Source organism: Phlebotomus argentipes, unplaced genomic scaffold (assembly GCF_947086385.1).
Source record: "Phlebotomus argentipes unplaced genomic scaffold, Phlebotomus argentipes genome assembly scaffold_18, whole genome shotgun sequence".
Taxonomy (NCBI): Eukaryota; Metazoa; Arthropoda; class Insecta; order Diptera; family Psychodidae; genus Phlebotomus; species Phlebotomus argentipes.
In genome coordinates, this window is record NW_026776177.1 from 18,554,675 (window position 1) to 18,581,280 (window position 26,606).

General features: G+C 41.3%; 1 protein-coding gene across 2 annotated transcripts in view; it reads right to left on the reverse strand.

The window, feature by feature from the left end:
- LOC132259326 (uncharacterized) overlaps positions 1-22,102 on the reverse strand; it is a 120,687-nt gene extending 98,585 nt beyond the window's left edge. For both annotated transcript variants that reach the window (XM_059756899.1, XM_059756898.1), the window contains exons 1-2: positions 21,992-22,102; positions 35-56 (exon numbers count right to left, since the gene is read on the reverse strand). The gene's annotated coding sequence lies outside the window, so the exon portion shown is untranslated. The remainder of the gene's footprint in view (positions 1-34; positions 57-21,991) is intronic.
- Positions 22,103-26,606: the final 4,504 nt, after the last annotated feature.

Consider the following 26,606-nt stretch of genomic DNA (forward strand, 5'->3'; position numbering starts at 1 on the left):
ACTTTCAAAAACTTCCACCGTTACTTCTACTCACCGAAAATGCTCAGGATGTGAACCTAAAAAGAGAAAAAAATGAATTTAGCTGAATTCTCACAATTGCAAGATTATGAAAAAGCATTTTATACTTAAAGTTCTGCACATAATAATAATCCAAATTCAAAATTCGCATCCCATTAACGGGCACTTCAAAGTAAAAGCCTCAAATCCGATCTTATCAGTAATCACCCAGAATGCATTCAACTCTGCATACTCATGTTCTCTCGAGAGAGATTCTCTCTGCGGAGAATGCCTTTCTTGCAAGGTGGTTGTGTGAGAAATTGATTTTCTGCTAAATACATCCCCAAAAGCAGCAAGATAAAAATTGCTGGAATGTCACACTAAAAAGTTTGTAAGACACAGTCGGAGAGGTATTTTCGGTATGTGGAATATTCATGCATACAAGAAGTGCATGGAAGATGTTGATGTGATGATTATTCTATGGATGCTGCAAGGTTCAAAGGGAGGGTGCACATGCGACAATGCTTATTCACGAGACTCGTCTTATGCGACAAATTTCCATGTGTGCATACGTTCAATTTAATTCAGAAAATGCAGCCATAGCATGTCCTCTTCATCACCATCAAACCCATGTACACACAATGCACCCATGAAGAATATGCAGTTGGACTTGATTGTGGAGTTTGGCGTTTGGTTGAATAAATATAATTTCAAGGAACACAAATACAAATTTCAATCACTCAATCTTATCCTGAAGAATTTATTTAATCCCACCAAGTATGTAGGAAAATGTAAACTAACAGCACAATTGCATTACATGCCATCCACTGTTGTCCCCCCATCTTATTTGCTGCACATGATGTAGCTTTTTACGAATATGTTTGCGAGACCTCCTCCCATTTTCCCGGACTACACAAGAAACAGTTCAATATTGCTGTCCTTTGGCCATGGCAAATTTATACAGTCAACAATGAGAAATTCCACTCGCAACTATGCTACAAAATACACATGACTTCACTACTGGGACATCGGATGGTAGAATGAGATTTCATAAAACTCCCAAAGTATTTTGCTAATATAAAAATCTCAGAGCACTGAAAGTTTCTTGGAATCGAAAATTTCTAAAATGCACCATCATCCCTTTGTAATGGAGTTGAGGGATGCTGATTCAGGGGCGGGGGAAGGGAAGCAAATGAAATTGCGTAGCAGAGCTTTTGATGAGCTTCGAAGAATTCATCACTGACGTCAAGGAGAAATACTGCGAAATACACTTTACACGCTATATTGAGTTGAAAACAAAGCTACATACATATGCAATATATAATGTGTTTGTGATCTATTGAATGAGAGCTTTCCAGAACAACTTCATTTATTATCTACATTCGCAGCAACATTTCCACTGGTCGAACGTAAAAATGTTCGTTGCAACCGAATGGATTTTTGCTGATATCATTTTTCCATCTATTTGATTTTAATGCTCCCCAAGTCAAAATCCAGCCAGGAGAAGCATCCTTAAAATTTATCTTACCATTCCACCCTTGAGCGGAACTTCGCCCTCGAGACGGGACAATTTACTGAAATTTTCATTCTCCCGGAGATACTAATATTGCATTTGCAACAGAGTGGAAGCCAGTGCTATAATAAAGTTCAACATTAAGTCACCCATAAAAATTGCACATTGGCTGGAAGTGGAGAGAAGAAAAAAAACGTCGGGTTGTTCTTGCTTTGGGGAATTTTTGCCATGTCTTCAGGGATCTAATTCGATTTGCCGGTGGAATCTCAGGAGAAGGAAGACATGTGCATAGCAGATAATGTCACGATTGATTCGAAGAGTGGAAAACTGACCAAACAATTTCCTTCTGCCATTTCACGGGAACGAAGCACCCGGAGAGGATATTTCTAATTTCGACCAAATTAGTTCAATGGATTTACTTATGGGACAGACACACGGAATTGAACTGAAGATTTCAAGCTCGGCAATTCCGATAATGTCTTCTCATGCAACTTACCATGTCCATCAGACGGAAAAGAATTACGATAAGTGAACTTTTTCGACTTTTTCATTGTTTCCCTGTATTTGCTTACAGGGACTTTTTCGCAACGATTCACTCACAGAAACTTCCTCCACCGAGACTATCTTCAGGTCCGTCTGACTTGCACGAATGCAGAAATATTTTGAGTACTGACTTTTTCGCGTATTTCGCTCCAAACTCTGTCATCTGCTCTTGGGTTTGCATGGTAAAACGCAGAGGGTTCGTAATCGAGAACAATAATAGGTATGCAGAGAGGGATTTATGCAAACTAAGTGAGAATTGCCTTGAATTCATCAGGAATATTTATCATTTAAGCTTTCCCGAACTTCCAGTTTTCTGCACAGTCTCCTTCGTTGACATGCCTCTTGGCGAAGAAGCAAGAGTGGTGTGGAAATAAGAAGAAAATCATCTATTCGTGGTTCATGGCACAATGAAATTGAGAAAGAGTACTCCGAGCACGTAGAAATTGGCGCCAGTCTCTTCTTTTTATAATCCTCCTGTGCGCGCATTTAAGCCACAAATACTCATTCTTTTTTCCTCCCTACGCCGTCTTCTTATTACTTGGAAAGGAATTCAAAAAGGAGAGAGGAATTCCACGGCAAATTGAGAATAAAGTGTTGTGGAGAAAGAATGTGGGATGTTGAGTGATTTGTTCTGGTCTCTTCCAATATAAACCACCATATTCTTCTAATGGTGATAAATTTTCATTATCGGGAGAGTAAAATATAAATTCAGAGCATTACATCTCTAATTACAGATTGCAAGATGTGATTATTTCAGTCTAGAAAGCTTCTCGTCTTGCCATGTGATGATTCTTTACACTCTTTGCCTTCCCCACACAATTTCATCCTCATCTTTTGTGAAATTTTACTCCACAATTTCCACGCCAGTCACTCATATTCCTCCTTTATTTCACTTACAGTGTACTTTTATTTCAATCTCCCATTTGGGTGTTGCTAAGCTCTGTTTTCAGTGCGGTGGACAGAAGTGAAACTATATATAATGTACGCATTTGTGAATCGAGAATTACTTTCGAGATTTATCATAAAATTAAATTATTATACCTGGGTTATTGTGTTATTATTCGGGGCATAGATTCTTCCCACTCCTCTTCCCCTCAGTAACCCAGATATGGGACTTCCAGCGGCCATAAGTTCTATTCTCGCACTCCCCACGGTCGTTGGTGCAAAGTGGAAATGAATCAAGGCGAAAAATTAATTTCCGCAGCAGCATCTCTGGAATTCCAGAGCAGCTCCCCATATTTCTCCTCGCAGCTTCATCTTTGCACAATTTCAGCCGAGAGATGTGGACCCGGAGATATGAGTAGGCAAATGGCAAAATCTCATATTCGCGTGCGAACCGCGCGCCAACCAGTGTGCACCACGGATGGATTTTCAAACAAATGCCGCGTGCAAATGTAGGAAAATTCATATTTTCACGCTGACACCGCAAAAGTGTGGGAAACTCACTGATTGTGTGACTCCCAAATGCACAAACATATGAAGTACACAGAATTCTCTGAATTATTTGCTGAGATAATTTCAATGCGAATATTTGGGTATTTGTCGCCGTTGCTTTTTCACCACAGTCACACCTATGCTTGAGAACACTTTCAGTGATCTCATTTGCGAAAAATTCTCCTGCAACGAAAGTTTAGACCACTATTTTTATGCTTCCAACAGTAAAATAGCCCACAACTAAAATACAGATACGTGGTGAGTTCGTAAACTTTCATGTATAAGTTTGGATTTGCTTCTTACATGCCCTCTCTTCTCAGATTCTTTGCGCAATTGTTATTCGGCATAGAAAGTCCGTTGTATTTTTCTCAACATCCAAGACAAACATTACGGGAGATAACTATCGAAAATTGAGCATTTTCAGCTGCAACAAACCCTTTCGGCACTGAATACTCTCGGGTGAATATGAGTTGAAACATTTTACAAGAAAAAGCAATCTCTTCATCTTTTTCTCTCGCCCAATTACATAACACCCTTTTCAGCATCGCGGTAAGTGCACAGAAAGACCGTCTCCTCTACAAGGAAATTGAATTAAATTTCCAACAGAGAGATTTTCTGAATCATACCCACCAATTGTGGAGGACTTTTTGCCATGAGGCCCGCGACATGGTGAAAAAAAGACAATACAGCCTCAAATGTTATTTGATGAAAGACGACCTGTTAGTAAAAACACAATCAAAAGGTGCTATTGAAGTCGAGGAGGAAGTATGTAAATCATGTTTCACTGCGAGAATATTTCTCTAATTGCTGAATTTGGGCAGCGCAATAAAGAGTGGAATGTAATGTTAATTTCAAGAGTTTTATTGCCAAGAACATTGAAATTCACCCTGAAAGTCATCTTCCTGACTGTCTGTCCATGTGTTTTGCTGATAATCTCTGACAAATTGCTTTAATTTCTTGACTTTCAAGAATGTTAATGTGATTTGATTTGTATTTCTCCCATTTGGTTATTCAATTTATCGTGGAGGAGAGAGAGAAGAAACTCCCAAGAATTAAATGATAATTTTTCTACCTGGGCCTTTTCTGCCCATACTCTTCTTTTTTCTCTGCTCTTGGCATCCACCAAAACTTCTTCCTTTTTTCTTAACGAGCAAAGGTGCGGGGAAGTGTGTCTGAGAGCCAGAGCTAGAAACTTGAGACAGAAGAAATGTTTGTTCACATCGACAGACTTCCCAATAATCAAAAAAACATAAATTGTAAATTAAATCAAATGCTGAATGATTTACTTTTTTCTTGCCTTGTGTGGATCCGATTAAAATAAGTGGCACTTTAGGAGATCATAAATAAATTTACTTCTCTTCGTGATATGAAGGAAGATTTTCCTTCCACCTCTCATATTGATTTTCCTCACTGTGTCTCCCACATTTATCTACACTCTGTGGGTAGGTGACCCACCCTTTTTAAATTTCATTTCTTCGCTCCTTATTTTAACACATTCACCACACACAGTCTTCCATCTCCATGTATGATTTACTATCGCTGGCACAGTTGAGGAAAAAAACATCAGCCCCGAGTTAACCACTCCCTTGAGGCTCACCAAAAATCTCCTAGTCATATTTCCCCTTAAATAACATTTTGGCCACAATTCCGAGAGGTTGAACCAATTCTCGCCTCAATTTCTCTGTGTCTTTGCCGTTCCATTGTGAAATTAGAAGGGACTACGCCTTTTTCACATTATACACACTCCACATTTGTACTAAATTATTCAAATTAATCCTTCTTCTGGGGAGTTTACCACATTAATCGCCCATCAATGAATACCACTTCCCATGTGTGAACACACAAAAAGACCACTTTGTCCCACCCAATCAATGGAATTCCACTTTATTCCCGAAAATTCGTTTTCACATTCAAGGGTCTTCCTAAATTTAGCGAGAAAAACAAGTAGAACAATTACCAAGTCCTTTTATTTGGATATAGACCGAAAAATTCACGCTTTCTTTTGCATGATTTACTCGTAATTCTCTCAATTCACTCTTGACGAAATTTATCAATTTGCTCATGGATGTGAAATATTGAGAAGAATACAAAAAGTGTGGGAATTTAATTCTCGCTGAATCACATTGAAGGAATTCTAAAAAATTCCCTCAATAAATATACTGTCATTTTAGTGGTCTTATCAAAGTCGTCAAGCGAAACTGACAGCAAATATCAGAGCTCGTCATTAGCGATTGATTTGACCCAAATATTTGAAATACATTATTTCATTGACAGTAGGAAAACCTGTGGAAACTTCAAAGAGAACTCAGGAAGCCTAAAATAACAAATTTCCCATTAATACTATCCGCCATTTGATGAGTTCCAATCTGTGTTTCATATCAGTGCAATTTGGCTGACACAGAAAGACAATCGTGGCCGTTGGAGAGAGTGTGTGAATAAATGTCAACCCTCGGGCGCATTTGTCAGCGTTCTCAAGAAAAATGACGCCAGTTTGTAAGTCCTGAAGGATTGTCGGTGGCGAGAGATGGCCTCGCTCGAGGGCTGAGCTCATTGAAAAATGACATTGTCAGGATGAAGCATCAAGTGGTTTAACACGACTTTATCTGATTTGGTCACTTCGGCGGGACAGAGCGGCAAGGACCCATTTCCGGGATGAGCCTCCGATAAATTCCCGAAGGCATGACTCCGCAGAGAGTGTGAGAAATTGATGGAAGGAGCCGCAGAGACACATTTCTCGAGCACATGGTCAAACTTATTTTCATTCAAGACACCGTCAGCCTTCTGGTGTGGTGTTAACAGAAAAAAGACACGCCAAAGAAGCAGGATGGAAAGTTTCCACCACGGCCACCTTTTGACTCCGAAACGGATCACTGGCGAAGAGCCTCAAAAAAGGCACCCAAGAAGGAGATGTAAAAAATTCAATTCATTATTCAAATTATCCCTGCTCTCAGTTCTCAATTTCATGTATAGCATAGCTTAATGCCATCCATTTACTATCTCCGCCGTGTGCTGACTTCTTTTCTCTTCCTCAACATGGCACATACTTTTTGCCCTTCTCGCAGCATAAAAGCATTGGGAGCATAATCGCATCGTATATCTCTGTCTTGCGCATTTTAAATTTGTAAATGTTAAGTAACGTCTGATGAATCGAAGAGAGGAGCGAAACACTCTGCCCGACTCATTGATATCCCAACTCTTGCACCGATCATGATTTACAGGTGAGAGAAGCAGCAAGGAGACCCCGAGATGGAGTGTGAGTGAACAGGGAAAAATAGCACGTACACAAGAAAAAGGGTTAAAGAGAAGGATAGCATCAGTTCCAAGAGATCAATTCCACTTACAGTCCAATGCAGAAGTCTCGCACCGCGTCAGGATTCAAGTGATTTAAGATATAATCACATGTCTTGTGACCAAATGGCCTTTTTGCCTCTTAACTCTCCATTTCACAATTCGGCAAATGTTGCCTAAATGCTAGCATTAGATCAAATCACATTTCAGCCCTTTTCAGTGATTGAAAGGTGTGTGTTTGCGAAAATCTCTAGCGTCCTGTATTTTGTGTTCAACCCGAAGGCAGAGAAGATGGAGCACCATATAGATATGTACATACATAGAGTAGAAGATGGAGTGAATTTACGGTCAGAGATATGTTAGTTTGCCATCATGTGGCTGTTTTACAATAATTATTTTTCAATTACCGCGGGGGCTAACCTCTAATTTGAGGCAAGACACCGGCACCGACAACACACAGCCAAGAAGCCAAAACACATTTATAAAATGTATAACATTCCATCTACATTATGTACATATGCATATTCATCGAAATGACGAATACGGGCTCATTGGTGGAGCAGAGACGAGATGATTTTCGGTGTGTTGTGCCAGAGGAGGCGAGAAAAGAGTGCCCGTGATGGGTAAAAAAGGCATAACCACATGCCACAGAAAGGAAAATAATATCGAAGAGAAGGTGAACACATCGTCCAGATAGCACACACATGAAAAAAGGAACGGAAAAAGGTGGAACGTGAAGAAAAAACACTCAAACTCACGAAATACACAATAAATTAGACATGAAAAGAAGTGAAGAGCTCGAAACCTGGCCAAGAACTTGTTAAACCACCATGCCCATGTCGACAAAAGCGAGCAATTTGACCGCCCCAGTCAGAATTGGTGGGACTTCAGCTCTTTCAACTTCCATCAGTCCGATAGCCCGCACCTTTTTGCCGGCCCAGAGAAATCTCCTCTTAAATATCTCCACGATTTCTGCACACACACGCCAATACGCCATCCCGAGCAATGGCACTCTTATGCCAAATTCACGCAATATGTACACAACACTCCTTCACCCGGCAAAAAACTATCATGGCAGCGTAAAAATATGTAATTATGTAGATTTTGTACGCCCCAGCAAGTCTCCGAGCGGCAATAAAATAAACACCATTCACGGGGGCAATAATGGGGCTAAATTGCTGGGTACACAGAAAGCAACATCTCCGCATATGAATGTCAAATAATTAAATTAATTAATCTCTCAAATGTGATAGATGTCGGCAAACATCTTCCCTACTGTTTCCCATTTGCTCCAAGTCGTGCGCTTGGACATCTTTTTCAACCAAACTCCCCTGAGTGCGCACAATTGGGCAAAACACTGCAATTAGCGGTGAATTCTGTAATGTAATTAATTTTCTTTATATGATAAATACCACCATTATGATTAGTGGTTCTTTAACCGCAAGACCCCGTGGATGAGACGTGAAGATGGAGAAGACCAATGAATCTTGTACACTTTGTTTCGACACTAATAACAATGCGCAGCGTCTGGGCTTCTTATACATGGAATGACTCGCTGCACGGTGATTTGCATTAGGCTCCTCGGCATCCCCTGAAAAATCATGCCGCCAGCTAGGAGACACTGCACATGCCTCTCCTGCAATATTGCATTTGCATTTCAAATTGTTGTCACTTTCACCGAGGGATTCACAGTACTAATCTGCCTCTTTAAAATTCATCTCGACAAGAGGTGCAAAAGACCAAGATTGAAAGGTGAGTTCTGATTTATTGGCTTAAGAGTTAATTAACAGAATGTGTAGAATGAATATTTCTTCAGCTCTCAGGTGTTGCTGTGTGTGCGTGTGGGTGGAAGGCGTATTAACTGTACTGACAGAGCTACTTTCGGCCAGAGCACTATATAAGGTGAAGAGCAGCATTTTTGAGATGATTATGAGCCAATCAAAATGCGTTCAGTTGTAGGTCAGATTTTAAATATCCTCTATTGGCATTTGTTTTGGGAATTCAAAGCAACAAATCAAATAATCTGTTCCAGTTGCGAGTCAACAAGGAACAGAACTGTCTCTAGTTAGTGGCGGAAAATGTACTCGTGAAGCCCCCCTTCGGTAAATGCTAACTCGCGAACAGCACAAAGTACCTTTGTGTGATGTGCCGAATCGATACGATAAATCTCCTTCATAATCAATTTGGCGGGAACATCAGAAATTCTCGCAAACAAGACAGGAGAGCCTACAAATTGACGAGCAAATGCACCTTCCGAGGGAACCATCGCTTAATTGATTGCATGAGGAGAGCGCGCGAGATCACCTTTTTTCCTCTCCTCAGCATAATTTGATGCCTCGGGCCTGAGAAATTGTTTCCATGGTGGCCTCTTCACGGATTTTCGGGGAAGGTATGGTGTGTGCTCCCGCAAGTTGAGGGGAAAAAGCTCACGATTTCCACCCCGAGGACGACGTGCCGGAAATTATAAATACGCAGGCAGTCACTTGAGGTGTGGAGGTGTATTTAGAGGAGTGTATAAAAATAAACACGAAGAATTCCACGGTGGAGAATTTGGGAAAATGTGCGTATGTGTTGTGCCCATATTAATGTTAATAAAACATCAAATTGGATTAGCAGCCGCTCCGAGGGTCCTCACAGATCAGAATCCATCTCTATGACATCAAACACCTGCGGCGTCAGGATTAAGCTGGGATTGCGCGACTGTCAAAGACGGCCTCGTCGGGAATATTAACGACCCTCCCCAGTAAATTTGTGTTCCTCTGCACTGTCATCATAATACACCAACATCTATAATAATCACATACACGGAACACCAAATATCTCCGCGTTGCCTGAGAATGCTGGAGAGGCACCGTGAAAAGGGTGGGCATGATGTATGACTCAAATAAGTCTCTGGCTCCTCACGTGTCATTATGAGACACCACCTATATGTAATGCCTGATGATCATCCCAACTTTGTCTGCCACGGCCGTGTCGCCAGAGTCAGCGGCAGTGTCTCCGTGTGCCGTCGAAAATGAGTCTTATTATGCTGATTGTTGCTGTCGTCACGGATGTTATCGGATCAGGACTGCGCCCATCGAGGAGAGCCCTCTTAAATACCTGACACATTCACAAAACTACCATTTGTGGGATGCTACCCGACGCTGCATGATATATTGTCTCATGTGTGGCCCTCGCTGATGACAAAATCCCGTGGAAATGGCAGGTCCAATTCATTTTCTAACAATACCCCACGAAATTTATTGTATAAATCGCACTTTTGACTCCACGAAGCACCTCGGCAGCTGTACGCCTCGCCATATGAATATTAATGGGTGATCGCGTGAGGTTTTCAACGTGAAGAAAAGGTAGAAAAGAAAGCCGCTGTGGTTTTCTCAAAAATTCAATTGGAGTGTCAATACACTGGGAAAAATTTAATATGTCGTGATTAAGCCTGATTTACAGGTGGATTATAGAGGCCAAATGAAAGTATTTTCCCTTCATTCCAGCGTGAGTCACAAGAGTACACAATGGATCAAGCAATATACCGAAACTATTCACAACTTTAAGGTGGACCAAATTGAACTGGAGAAACCAATTTTTTTAATCAAATTTTCCCCAAGACAGAATTTCAATCAACATCAATCTTACTGGGTGTAGGAGTCAGAGGTATAAGACTCACGTAGCATTTCTCGGCGGAAATGTTCCGAATTCAGCACCGGAAGTTGAAATCTGGACTGCGGAAAATATACCTCGGCAAATCAATCATTTCCCGCCAAAACATTTACTCCGCACACACGCCACATTTGCCAAAAATGCCACCGGAGCACTTTTCCAAATGGCCTTTCTGTATTTGACTTGTGAATTAATAAGGAAAAGAAGTGCGACAGCAAATTCATGGGTGGGATGCGTGAGAAAATTGCAGGGTTAGGAAATATGAATTCACCCCGTCAATCTCTCAAAGAGTAAATATTAGAGAAGAGAGTGTCGGTTGATCCAATCCAATATTGGTAGCCATATTGTCGTAAATCGTCTGATTTATTCCACGATAAGAGGGACATAAAGTGCTTAATAAAAATTTATAGACATTTCGGGACCTCACTAATGTAGCATTTTGTGATCCTTAATGGCCCCATTTTACGACGCAACTCAGCAACACCGGCCAAGCATTATATGCTTTTTTCTGTCTTCTCAACCAGTCACGGCCGCTCTTATGAAATCCAACGCCGTATTTGCCCGAACTCCTCGATGGACGAGGCGGAAGCGCGCCACCGAGTGCTTCACACTCCCCCGCCCACAGGAAAAGCCATCTCAGACTGACTCCATGAAGGGGTCGCAAGAGGCGCCCATCAGCACCCAGAGCCACCCTCGGAGCCCTGATTGACGGTCAACCCAAGTGACGGAGTGGTGGACGTGCAATTTTCATGACTTGTCGCTCGGTCCCTTCGTCTTGTCGAGTGTGTACCACACGTCAATGAACAACCACCAAACACAATATCCAATTTAACACTCTTCGTCTCTATTGTCACATTCATATGAGCAATATTTCACTCTGGGTGCGATGTGACGGAGTGAGAGAAACCAGAGTCAAGTGGAAGATAAATATCACTTTGGGCCATTCTAGGTGTTTTCACACTCCAACTTGTGGGTCCTCCCTGTTCTCAATGGAGGACTGCCTCTACGTACATATTTTTCCCGCTCATACACTGTCAGATGCCTCGCAGTCCAATGTGTTAATCACAGGCGATACTATGGGAAACCTGCAAATTGAAAGTTTTTTTTCGCCAAATGTGATTCAAATGAAAATAAACTAAAAATAATCACACATAGTCAAAACACCAGTGCTTGAGATTGAATACGCAAAGCAAGTATCTGCAACTTATACGCCGTTCTTCGAATCTGTGATTTTAATCTTCCATTTAGCCTAATCAATTTTGAATGTACGAAAAGTACGCCCGCGGCTAAATATGAAAATCAGCGTGAATTTGAAAACATTTCCTCCCAGAGCAATAATCGTGATTCCAGCTGGGAAAAATAAATATTTGTTCAGATGTGTTAAGACGAAATTTTATGAGACCTAATATTTAAATCTAAGGGGATGGGGTCGTTTTTTGCCTTCGCTGGCAATTCGAGAATCCGAATGAGCTTGCAAGTTAAAAAAGACCACGCGGCGCATAGACTCTACCAGAGAAGGCAGTGGAAATAAGGAACTAATAATGATAATGAGTGAATAAATTCCTGCCGCCCGAAGGCAAATCTCTCAGATTGGACTCTCACAGGTTCTTACCTGAAAATAATCTCACAGTGTAGGTGAAAAACGGAGCGAATCTCTCCACTTCTCCGTCCATCATGGACGCGACTAGTGAGAAAAACACATCCATTTGTATAACGTCGTTTCAACAATGCGTGATTTTAAGGTGTTGCTAGTGTGTACTCTTGCCTTTTTTCTCTTCCTCTTCACCCAGCCGAAGTGCTAAATAAATAAATAAAGCGAGCATTCTTACACCATTCCGATTTTGTCGCTCATTCAAACGATCATTATGTTTGGAAACAACCTCAAACATTTCCCTATACCAACTATAGGAGATTAATACTGTAATAAATTAAATCGCTGTAGGTGGTCACCTCTTGAGCAAATTACCAATACTTTTTCTCCATTATTTGCCCCAATACATGGAAATAGACTTCCGCAAGCACATCCAGGAGTAGATTACAAACCAGAAACACAGAAAAAAGAAGGTATTTAAATGATATTCCAATTCAATTGTAACCGTAATTAATTCACTTTTGTCTTTCGGGGCTACCAAATCCTCTTAGTCACTCTTGGAATCTTTGTTGGGGCGCCCGGAGGAAATAACTAGATTATATTTGAAAATATAATAAATGAGATGAGGGCAAAATTCTGCCATGTAATTGGGAAAATTCGGTAGCAATTCCAACACTGCAGGCAATTTTATCCGCGGAGACGCAAAAAAGTTTACGTACAAAATTACATTCAGAGAGATTTAGATGAGAGCGCTTGAAGCTTCTCTCCCAAATATCTGGCTGTTATATAAATATTTTGATTTCTCTTCTCAACACCTCCATATCTCATCTACAGCTTTTTCCCATAAACGGCTTAATTGATCTTCAAATTTCCCCTTAAGTGAAACTCTTTGATCAAATTGTATGCACAAGTTTCTAATTGTATTATTATATTATGCGTCAGTTTGCTGAAGTTTTTCAGCGCAGTGGGAGTTGCAATTGCTATGCAGATAAAATCTCTACAATATAGGCAAAGACAAATTAAAGACTATAAAAGCTGTGAGGATATAATATTTCGTCAGACTTCTAAGGAACACAAACTCTTGTTATATTGAAGTTTACAATTCGTGAGATTCTCATAGGGAAATTGCAGATAATTAAGCAATAAACGAACTTATATATTCGACAGTGAAGCAAACTTCATAATATCATAAACTACATGACATTATATTCCATTCTTTCTTGTTTCACAGATAAAACAATCCTCATAAATCGAATATATTTAACAAAAATTGAGTAACTTATCGAACATCCACAAGTGACAGCAACAAGACATCTCTCCCATTTATGAATAATTCATTTTCCTCGGCTGAAAATTTCGCAATTTTTCGACAATCTATTTTGAATGTGCAGTCAATAGCAAAAAGCCCCAGTATCATTAATTCCATAGAATAATTCCGTGGAACAATGAGAATATATCGGGAGCACAAGGATCTGATATTTACCCAGCAAAAGGGCAATTATGTATTTACCAACGATTTTTCATTATAGGATAATTCAATAGAGTCTGACTCGGCTTCCAAACTGTTGGCGTTCGGTTGCCAATAGTAATGTCAGTGAATACCATTGAGTGGATTGGATTTTTTATTATTGGCCCAGCACAATAGGTGCATCATATTAACTGTGTTAGTCCATTAAAAAGGTACTCGGGCTGAAAGTTCATTCAGTCGAATTAATAAGCTGACAATTTTTGGTAAATTTGCATAATAGCCTGCCTCATAATTGATAATTCCCCGTGTTTTTTATTGCCATGCACATGAGCCTGGGCACAAAGGTTGACGAGAGTTGGCGTGAAAATTGGGAAAAGCATTCAGTATTAATAGGAGCATCATTTTGTATAAAATCATGAAGGAAAACCGTGTTGATGGAGAAAATGAACTTTCAAAGTTTTAATAAATAGACGTGCGCTGAAAGTTGCATCGCTGGGGAATGGGGTTTTGCTTGATACTTTATAAATTGTTTGCAGTATGAGACATCTTTCATGGATTTCATACAACCGAAATAAGATGATTTATTTCGGCGACATTGCATCTTATATCTGAACAATGACACTCTCCGTGAAGTGTTACGTAAATTCCACTATTAGACTTTTCTCTGTTCACTCTGCAATGCTATGGGATATATCCATTTATGAGATTTCATGCATCTCGAAGGGAGAGCAACAATAGATGGATGAATTTTATTTGGACTCTTTTGTCGAGTTTTGCCGCGCTTTATTTTAGACCTCCTCCTCCTCCCGATTGTGGCGAGGCTCCCCGCATTCCGCGAAAGTGGAAAGCACAGCCACACGGTTGGGTTTTAATCAACAGATAACAAAAGCACACACCACTTGGCTGGGCTTCTCCTCCAGACACGATCGCCACATTCGTGAGCGTCTGCATGTGAGCCCGGCCGTATTAAATAGCCGAGGATTGATAATTAATTAAATTTAATAAATACGAAAAAGAACCTCCATTGTGAGATATCACAGAGAGATACACCGCGAGATGTGAGTGCAACTTTTCTCAGGCAGTCCACCGCGAAAAGGTTGAAATCGAGACAATATGCATTAGTTCCCATGTCAATTGACACCTTGCAGTGAAAGAGCAGCCCCTCCGGCTTTGGAGTGCAAAAGAAGATTGCGGCAACGGCTAGTAATCTAATTAGAATTTTCCTCCCAATGCATATTGAGCTTATAAATTCCAGTACAAAGAAGGGGCGGAGAACTAATAAATTTTGCGTGTGCGTGCACCATTCATGGAGCCTGTCACGTCTGACAGGTGCGAACGATATGCACAAAAGTGATCTTATGGCTTTAATTCCCAGATCGCGCATATTTCCTTGATGGTGATCTAATGGGTTAACAATCTTGTTTCTCAGCTCAACAGCAAATTCCCGTCAAATTTGATCAAATTTATTCGATCTCACCGAACAATCTCCCATCCTTTGGCGCAATGACTCAGGAGGAATTTTCTGCTGAATGATGCAAATGATTTTTCTTTCTCATTCGCCCCCTGTAAATTGAATTTCACGAATAGGGTGTAATTTGGTGGAAATTGAATTTACGAATTATCGATTGAATTGAGAGAAAATTATTGAGCAACCCCGCCAGCAGAGAGCACCATAAGAAGTGAACATGGCATTTTGCAGTGCATATTTCACTGTTTGGAACACAACATGGCTTGCATTCCGCACTAAAATCCGATAATTATCCAAACGGTGAATTATTGATTTGAATGTGGAACACCAAAGGAGAAATGGTCGGCGAGTGCGGGAAGTGGGGAGAGAAGACATGCGGCATGGCATTGTTGGACGAAATTGCCATTTGCATTGTAAGTTGTCACCAATTGCTTTATGCAAATAAGTATCACTTTGGCCAATTCGCGAATTTAGCCATAATGCTAAATATTGTAAGCGTGGGAGATAGTATCGCGCGCAGAAGGAAAGCTCAGAGGTAAGAAGAAAAAAGCGACGAGAGATCCGATAAGTTTATGAGAAAAACACAGTGCAGTTGGCAGTTTAAGTAGGAGAAAAGAGTCGGGGAACTTCCACCTATAAGATTTTACCTGTGGAATGCTGAAAGTGTATGCATACAATGAGAGGGACGAACGGCCTTTTCCCTCCCTCCGGCCGCCCATCCACCTCGGCCGCGATGGAGAATTATTGCCGAAGGAAAAACACCATGGGGGAGGGTTACATTAAGTATATTGTCGCTTGTACAGATGCACGATTTCAGTGTTGTTCTTTCCCCGTATCTCGACAATTCTGCGTGATGCTATTTCCAGATAAATAGAATTATTATAACAGACGATGGCATATAAAATCCACAAGCAGGGAGGTTGGGGACTTTGGCCACTGCCAGACAGAACAATACACACGTGAAATGGGTATTTCCTGGACTAAGAATAATAGTAATCATCATTACTATTTGCTTTATATCATAAGCTCATTGAGCGGAGCTAGTTAGGTTCAGTGCCACTTTTTCCCTAATACCCCAGCTTTTTGTCTCTCGCCAGAATAATACTTATCTTGCATTTTCTCTATTGGGAATTTCAAGATAAGCACAAAGGGGATAATAGTGTGGAGATAATTGAAAATTACACAAATCCTAAACAGAAGCATTAAGATGAAAAGCCTCATGTGAGCTTGCTTCTCCTCCAAGTTTATACACTCTTGAAGAAAATCCTTGCAATATTCACTCTTCGAGCATATTACACACCACATCCAATGCCTGAACGTCTTCCGTGTCAGAGACAGATAGCGCTAAATGCACATTCTCTAAAATTAAAATAAATTATCCTCACTCAATTGAATCATTAGGTCGAACCCCTCAATATCACTCTGGCTGTAATTGAGGAAGATTGCAGTGAAGTGGAGCATTCTTGTGGCTGTGTTACATAAAATCAATTCAACAGTATTTGCACATATTTCGAGACGGCGGCTCTAATTATGTGCTCGTGACCCAGCCACGTGACTGTACTCCTATCTCGGCTAAAACTTACACCGGTCAGATCCTTTCGCCGGGAAGTTCCCTTTATGTGTGCCGAAGAGAAAAGTTGGGATTATTGGATTATATTTTGGTCTGTGAGATAAAGTTGTATTTTGGTTTTGTGTGCTTATTGATAAGTTTATGCGTTGTATGCCAACAACAGCTGATACTTTCATTAAATCGGGCCTCTTATCGTCCCAATTGCTATTTACACACAACTTCCCCTCGTGCTGTTTGTCCAGTGGAGCTCAGAGTCTTTGATTTTATCCTCATATGCATATCAATTTCCACCAAAAATGTATTTAGGTGTGTGTCTGCGTTGTGCGAGGGCGACGGTGAGCAAATATTACGACGGCGGGGTAGAATAAATTAGGCACCAGAAGGACTACACAGACTTCTGGTTATTCATAAGCGCAATTTTCGGAAAGTGGTCATGAAAGTACGCATTTCATTCTCGCGTATCGAAATGTGCTGCCTAATGGTGGAATAAATGACTTTTAATTGTGTGAAATTTTAATTTGAAATGCGAGAACCCCATTAAAATGTCGATGCATGATATGAATCAAAGTCAAACACAGAGAGTGCCTCAAATACCCTGAATTTTAATAACACTTTTCGAGAATATATATAGGAGGTGAAAAAGAGTACCTTCTCGTCGCTTCGGAGCACAATCTATGGAAATTTATTGTGCCAAATACACACTTCCCGAGAGCGTCTTAGCGTCTCAAGTAAACACTTCTCTTTTTTTACTATTATGCCATTAAACTGAGATTGTATGTGAAATATTCCACAATTCCTAAATAAATATATAGTGGTTCTTTTTGTGTCTCCTCCAGTTTATATCTGTTTCGTCTAAGTGGATATGGGCTATATCTTTATGGTTCTGTGGCGATAAGAATTAATGCGAATGGTGAAAAAATAGCACAGAAAAACTGTACCAAGATTTATGCAAGAATTTCCCCATCGTTTGCACTCGTAAAAATAAACCGACAATGGCGGCAAAAAATGGAAAATTTCATGCTCCTTCACTCAGGCTAATTGCAATCGGATGTGAGAATGCGAGTGATCGTGAATGAAGGACGGCTAATTTCAGAACTGACATTTTTGACATGTCGAAGGAGACGCGATTCATCCCGCTAAAGATCAGACAAATTTAATGAGATTTGAGATTATATAAACCAAAACGAAAGGAGCCAAAATCACCGGAAATATTTCAAGATGCTCTCAAGTCAATTACTGTGTATATAAAGTGATTAATGTAAGTATCGAAGATACACGAGCTTGAGAGCAGCAAAAAAATCATCCCAAAAAGGAGTTCATTTTTATCTCAGAAAATTTATACACACCTTTTATCTTTCGTATTCAGTTTAAGCACATTCAAATTCCTTTGCATACTTTAATAAGCAATTTGCTAGAATTATTTATATTTCCTCTGGTATTTAAATTCACAAGGAAACACTTGTCGTATTTTTTTTTGCTGACAAATAAGAAGATTTTTTTCTTTCTCCGCACACTCATCGCCTTTCGCTCGAAACTAAAAGTGTTAAAATGACACAAAATTTCCATTCCTATTACATCTAATCATTTTAATTTGAGAGACAACACCCAGAGAAACGAGGCACAAAGCAAATTAACAATGATGAACCAACGGAAAATGCATTTTTCGCCGTCCACAAAGGGAAATGTTCATATATGTAAGCTCAGAAAAAGAATCTCCCGTATTTACTCATCGTTGGCATTTGTATGAAGTTTTCATAAACACTTTGCAATTAGCACGGCAATTTTGATTATTTACTGTAAAATAAAGACAAGAATGGGTAGGTAAATTTCAGTGTGTAAATTTTTTAGTCTCCTCAAATGTTTGACTCTTCGCTGGCGAGTGAATGGCACCGGCGAGTGAGCGGACAAGACACTCAACACCATGTTTAATGCTAATAGTAATAACATATATTTAGTAATGAGTGTTGCTCATGATTCGTAGCGATTACTTGTGACAATAATATCATTTTAATTGGTGTTTAGCTATGCAAACAATAAAACACAGATTTAATGGTCGAGTCACTGGACTCGGCAATTTTTGCCCTGACTCTTTTTCCGAGGAGGTGTACCAAGAAAACACTCCTCGTGTCCGCCGGGTCGAGCAACATTATACCGATTATTATTCTTATTATTTTCCCCATTAACTACACTATCATTTTCGTGTGGTCGCCCTTTATAATTCTATCTGGGGAAAATAATATTATACTTTTTTCCTCACTCGCACTCACCACGCTCGGGTGTAATGTTACGGGTCCGTGAGTGGAGCAGCACACCTGGAAATACCTTGAGTTTCCTCCCCGAAAATTCTATGGTGGAAAATATGTCCAAGAATAACACAAACACAGAGATGAAAGTAATTTTGTTATTCTAAACCACACAAGCAGAGCTCCTATTTGTGCACAGAGTGGGTCCCAGAAGAAAATCAGCCACTGTTTTCCCTCCTTTTTCGGCTGGAAAACCACCAAAAACCCTGAGCATATTTTTTGATGGCAAAAATGTGAGCGAGAGATTGAAATGCCGAGCTGCTTGTGCTAACAAAACAAAGAAACTTTGCACAAGCAACCAACTTTCTGCATTAATGTGCCCAAGGAGCGAGCTGAATTTAATTAAAAAAGAACAAAAGACACCTAAAACACTGATGACGGAAGTATTCCTTGCCAGAACACCCAGAATTTCTGCCCAAAACTGTTTAGTGCCGGGAGACAGCACTTCGGAACATTGCGCCCGAGACATTAGGCATTCACATGCCTGAGTTGCTACAGGAAATTGAGGCCCGAATGGCGATGGCCCCAGAATATCAGCCCAGAGAGAGAAAGTGAGAGAGCAGTTTCTGTGGAAACAATCCACGAACACTCTTTCTTCTTAATCAAAGTGAGAAGTATTTGTGCTGAGACAGAATCCTGTCGAACGTTTTCAATCATATTTGTGCTTCAGAGGCACAAAAATGACGAGCCCTTTATTCTGACACTCACCGAATGCGGGCAAATTCCAAACATACGGAACACAGAAATAAACTTTGAGCCAGAATGAAAGACATCCCAGTGGTACTTATGCCGGTTGAAAATTTAGCACATTGCTCTAGAAAAAAAAATCACCATTGCGTAAGACGAGAGGAGAAAAAACTTCCTCGAGAGACTCACAAGATCCATAATAATATTCTCATGTGTTAGCATATATTCATCTTTCACATGGCATTCCAAAAGGGAAAATATTTACTGAGCATTGCGCGATATGGCTAAACAAAAGGGGATATTTTGGGGGTAAAAGTAATAAAAACTGAGAGAGACCAAAATTCACTCCATTGTTCCGCAAAGCCTGCAAGTTTTCGGATGAAGATGTTCGGCACTAAGCCGAAGAATCAACAGATTTGGCCTGAGAAGTTCTGAGAAAGTGATGCACTGAGAGAAATTTACAATCACATTTTGCTCTTGTAATTCTTTTCAACCCAGAAAATGACAAGAAAAATTCATGCAAGGGATTTCATGTACTTTAGCACGACAAGATACAATTTTTTTCACTAGAATACACTTTTACGGCCATCAACCTCTCGAATACTGTCGTCTTTATCAGACAGGGGAATCATAAGGACACCCCACCGGAATGTTTATACCCCAATTTTCTTTCTCCTCTATTGACTACAATTGCAGCAATATTCTCCACTGTCTCCCTCTCTGTCTCACTTCTAGCCTGGAAAACCTCGCCTTGAACTCTATTCACATTTTCACTGTAACATTATGTTTATGATTTACAACCGCAGAATAGATATTGCTCTCCCTTCAAGTGTGTTTTACTTGTATCTCTACAAAGGATAATCAATATTCAAAATAAATATCTCGCAGGATTAATTTAAACCATGGAATAGTTTGAGGGCGCGCATCATAGTCTCAAAGACAGGAAATCGTGTTGACAAAGAAAACACTCTGAGCCACAAGTTGGTTGATTTAACTCCTTTTAAGATTTCCGTCAATATTGATTTTTCTCGCAGTGCAGGAAATTTTGGCACCGCACTGAGAAAAGGTTCACAAAATGCGAAAAGAGAGTGGCTTCTTAGCAACTCGACCATTGTGAGGAGTTTTCAAGAGTTTCATGAAGAAAGGCGAGTGCGGAGCATCTTAATTTCACTTTGGGTCAATTGTACAGCAATTACAAGACATTCATCCTTCATTGGGCCCGCGTCAGTTCCGCACAATTTACATCCGCTTCCAGTGATAAATACGTTGCGAATATCCCTGTCGATTAGGAAGAGATGCTTCGCCATTCACACAATTGATTCCACTAATGGTGAATTTGTCTATAAGTATCATCTGAGAGTAATTAAGGAGATTCCCTCGGTGCGCGCACTCCATTGGAATCGTGAAAAGTAATATAATTTCTCAAGAGCCTTAGATTTCTATCCTTTTTCGCAAAAGCGTGAATTCTTTCACATGTAAAAGAACCGGCCAAGGCACTCTGGGAGAATTCATGCTGATAGATGTTGGCGTAGAAACACCGAGTCCCGATACACATCTCAAGAAATATTCCTAATACAGAAATCGTGATTCTGACTTAACGTCTATGAGCCAAAGTAATAAAGTGCACATATGTAGGAGATTTTTCTCTTTTCATATTTCATTTATTCCGCTCAAGGATCCCTCTTCACGGACCTGACCACAGCCGCGATGATCTACTTGGCACTTGATCGGGAAACGTGAGAAGATGCTCTCCGCTCCATTCTAATAACGCCAGTAATTGAACTTTCATGAAATGTGGAGTGAGAAAGAGCCGCATGAGCACAATCTCACTTATCACATTCACTGGGTGGAGCGCGGAATAAACACGGTGATTCTAATTGAATTGACCAAATGTGTACCTTCAGGTGCTAACATTGACTCTGGGCTCGGATTTTCTTTGTGACACTGGTGAGCAAAGTGAAAGAGTTCAGCTGGGCGCATTCGAAGGCCCTCTTTTGGCACACTTTGACACATTTTCAATGCGAAAAGCAGACCCGAGGAGAGACAACTTAATATAAATATTATCATTGTGCCTCTTTTACAATTGCACGCATAAACACATCTCTTCAGGCGCTCTCTTTCATTTCACACAAACACCTTGGGTTCAGGGATTTTTCCCGCAAGGATCGGGAGGATGCACCCATGGCAGAAAATACCTCCTCTCTGGCAGAGAGGATGAACAACAATACGAGGGGTTTCTGCTATTGTGCCCGCGTTTCCCTTCACGGAGCGAGGGTGTCGAGTGAGCAGGTAGTTCTTCTCCAAATGCCGCTTCCTTCAGAAGAGCCCCGCTCCTCCGCACCCCTCTCCTCGGCGAAGTTACCCCCGAAAGATGAGGACTTGTACATAAGAGATACGGATGGAGTCGTGGTGGTATGTTAAGTAAGAATTTCTGGAACTCATGTTGTGTGTAAGTTACCGAAAAAGACATCTGACCTTATCCTGCAGGGTGGCTGTTTTTTGCTGCTGCTCAACCACTCGAAGACACCCGAAGACGACTGATCTTGGCCAATTTGGAGAAGCACACGAGCACACGGCGAGATGATGAGGAAATTTCCAAACGAAATTGCACGAGCAGAGTGTCTTTTTGCCCAAGTGAGCGAAGCGATTAACAAGAGAACATCACAAGATTGTACACAAGAAATGTACCGTTAAATCATCACATGAACGTGCATAGAGCAATAAAATAAATTATTGGAATTGTTGTTCTTCAATTGAGAATCCTCAGTCACAGAGCGTCCGGAGTCTGATCTCAGCACAATTTCATATCATATGTATCGCTTCAGCACGGGAAAACTCACTGTTCTCATTGGCGCTAATTGATTCGTTCGGGAGCGCGAAGGTAGAGTTTCTCTGTCACAAGTCACACTTGAACTCTGGAGAATCGCGCGGCAGAGGTCAAAGGCTATCCCACTTCGGGAGCGACAAACACCCACCACGAGAGTCGCAAGACAACTGACTCGGCAGACGTCCCATTGAGAGCCAAGGCATGCCTCAGTTCAGCCACATACCGAAGTGCGTACCCGAGCAGAAGGCGTGCGGGTGCGAGCGAGACTGCACTCGCCCGTCGTCTCGCTCGTGCTCGCAGCGGGAAAATCCGTGAACTTCCCTCCCGCACAAAAGTCCATCCTATTAATTTACCTGATAAATAAGAAATTCGTGCTTTTCCCAGGAGGCTCTCATTGAATTAAATCAAACTTGTGCTCAGGCTTTTATCAGTTCGCGTTAATAATTCAAAATTACTCCGCCAGCATTGGCCTCTATATACCTGTCTCGCTTGCCATCCAGAAAACTGGAAGTTCTTGTTTTTATATTCTCCTCCTGTGCATCGTAAAATTTCACCAAGATGACTCAAGAGACTTCTTTATTCGCCATGAATCTCCATCGTTAAATTAACTCGAAAATATCTCCTCAGCCCCAAGTGTCTCTAAACCTAAAACTATCAATTGCATTTTCCCGGCACTTTGCCCGCGACGTCCATCTCCGATGTTGGGTGTTTTTTGTCCGCATATCGCGTCGTGTGTGTTTTTTTCGGCTTTCACAGATAAGGCGACAATGGACGAGAAAAGTAATTTTCTCCCCAAAACTATTTATCGATACTTGCATCGCGTCTCATTCAAACAAACACACGATAACAGTGTTTAATTAAACTTCAACTGATATACTCAATGACTGACACACTGCGCGAGTGGGAGCGAGAGAGCGACACCCACTCGGGAATTCCGGGAAAATTTGTCAATTCTCAAGTCAGAGGGTGCATGCCTACGCTGTGTCGGAAAAAATCCTCCCAAGCAAATTGTCTCGAATTTCGCGGCAGGAGAAAATTAATTCAATCAGGAGCAATAAATAATTTCTGTGAAGGAACACAGCGGACAAACAGTCTCTCCGTCTCGCTCTGGAAAGAGTCAACCGCCTGGGCTGTCGAGCGAGAGCAGCGTATGTCCGCCGCAGTGGCGTGCTGGGCAGGCAAATGCTCACAGTGTGTTTTTGCATCTGAAGAAGACGAAAGACGGAAGTTCGGCGAAGATTCCCCAAAACGCTTATCATCATTAGGACGAGATGTCTCTCCGTGGTTGTCTGTGTATTTACCACATTATTCACCAGGGAGTGATTAAACGTTCCACCATTCAAAATGCTTTTCACAATTTCTCCCGGTACAACTTGCATGAGAAATTGTATGGAATTTATCATAATTCCCTTCACATAGCACCAGAGGAATTAGGAGCTATTGAAAATTTGCTGGTGGACTCGAAAATATTGCTCCGCACCCTTCCCACCCCGTCAACGCCATGCTTTTTCGTCCCGACGCCACAAAACCTTTCCACACCGTCAATCCCTCAACGGTCACCGGGTCATGGCGCTATATTTACCAATGACTCACGCTCATGGGCCAAAGTGAGTGGGGAAAAAAAGCGGACAGGGAATTTATCTAGAGAGATATTTGGGAAAATCTAATTAATTGCCTCACCCGCCCAAAATTGACAAAATATTCCGAAGCACAGCCATATGCCAGAATGGCTCCAACATGTTGAGTGCACATGTGAGAATATGCCACAGCTTGTGCCACAGGTCACGGCCAGATCAGTGTCGCCCATTACTCTCGGGCGATCCCAGGGAGCAGTTTATGCACAAATTTCAATATTTTCCCCGATAAGAGATCCAACAGATTTCGTCGTTGCATGAAATTCTTGTAGAATCATGCATTGTCACACCATTCCCTCACGCCGGAGCACCACTTTTCCCTACATTTTCCCCGACTTTTCTTGTCCTGCGGTTACATTTGTATGCTGTACACATTCTTCCATTATTTTCCCCTTGAGAATACCACACACAGTACGCTCATCTTTCACTCCAAGCAGAAAGAGGATGGTTCGAGCCATCCCTGATTTTTCACCAAGAATACATCCACTGAGGGTGAAGTTTGGGGCTCTCTTGCAGGCGCTTGCGACTCTTGAACCCTTAATTTGACGCTTGCAAGACTAATTCGAAGCTTGTCCATAGTTTTTCCCCTATATTTGCCACATTTCTCTCTAGACCTAGACAACTCCCCGAAGAGTTCAACGTTCAACACTTGGCCAATGCACTTGCCGTGAAAACCTACTCCACTCTAATAGTGTAGTGCACTTTCCAATAAATCCACCAAGAATTATGCAAATAGAGTGAAAATAATTGTTGCCACTAAATATTAATCCTCATTACTGACAATCCCCTTCTCTTAAAAGCCACTCCACCCCCGGCAGCGCCCATAACACTGGCTCCCGATATGACGTCCTAATAGCAAATACGAGTATAAATTGTAATTTATCGTATATGGCGCTGGCCATAAAATCACATTTATTTACCCAAGAATTTGTAGCAAATTAAAATGCTACCCATCCGCCCCAGTGAGTGTAAACTTTGCTCAGCAAACTTTACTAGTCAATTAGCACGTGCAAAACAAATCCATTGAGATTGAGAATGGACAAACAACGAGGAGGTGAAAAGACGTCTTCATCTGAGAATGATGTAGAGAAAATCCTTTTGGGAAAATGGCATAAAGTCCACAGACAAGGGCGCGCGCTCGATGAAGCGATTTCTTTCTGCACTTTTATTGCCTCACTCGGACACATGGGCACTTTTGCCCAGCATGCCGAGGGGCGAACGCACAGGACGCACCCCTCTATGTTGTCAGTGGAGCGACTATTCAGCTCCGGCGAATAAAATTTGCGCCCAGGGGTCGGGGGTAGTTTGTGGGCGAATTTCGAAAGGGGTCGCCCAAGTTGTGCCGCCTAGATGGCGTTCGGCGATAACGTGCCAATGGGTGGGGAGCTGAAGATTGTTGCTTGCAATTGTTACGCCACAGTCTCGGCAGTTGCGAAGGGGCGCAGCAAACCTGGTGGGAGGGTCGTTCGCACAAGGAGCCATCGAGAGTCGTAAATTGGATGCAATTCCGACAATATTTATTCGTTAATTTGACAAGAGAATCTCAAGAAGCAGGGTGACCACTGAAGAGTGAACAACAGACAAACTTGCGGTGAGGGTGAGTTTTGTGAGTTCCACAGCAGGCAAAGGTCTGTCGAAGATTGTGACGAAACTTTATGCTGTAGCCTTATGGCAATAATAGTTAAATGCAAACATAGAGAAGGATTGTAGCTACAGTATCCCTCTCTAATGTCTCTTTGTTTGTGTTGTTTATTACCTGGAATTGCTGGAATCTGCATAAGGATGATAATAACTTAAATAGTTTGACTTTGATGTTGTGTTTTGTTAGTCATCGCAGGTAAAATTGAGAAATGAAACAAACATTGCAAGTACATTTCAGAAATACAAAGATATTTGCAAAATAAGGGTGTAAATTGTGTATTTGAAAATTGATAAAATAAGACTTTTATTAAAATTCATCCTCCTTAATAAGTGTCTTTTTGGCAAGATCCCCAAAAACAGCTCTGCGCTATGAGATTGCTTTAATGATCCTAATCTTAAGTAATGGTTCATTGCATAGTACGCGAAATGACCGCATGAACTTCATCATGCCGAAGGGTTGGGGGTGTTTTTTGTTGCACAGAGGGAGATTTATCAATTTTATAGACCCTAATCCCCAATTGTCCTGCCCTAAATACCAAGCGACGGAGGGATGAGTCACCCTGTGCAAAGTGGTCAGAATGCGTAACCCTCGGCTGTGTCGTTGAACCCCTCGGCGAGGGCTGCCAAATGTAGTGCAAGGAATTTCCATGTAATTTTTCCACCAAGTGACAACAAAATTTTCCATGTGCATGTTGGGTCGCTCTCCTTGGCGGCAAACAGCAGCAAATTTGATTGTCAAGCCCTCCTCCACGCTTCGCTTTTTAATGGGCCCTCCCACCCTGCCGCTGGATAATTTGCATGCCACTCTAATAAATATTCATACACACAATATTCATTGAAAATTACAGCCGGTTCTGGCGCAATCTCCAGCGGGGTGTTTGCCAGATGAGTGGGAAGCCGCCTCCAGAAGGGGCAATTTGGCGATTGGGCCGGGGCGCGCTCCGGGCAAGGGCTATGTATGTCGTCTCACTTGGCGCGTATTTTGCTT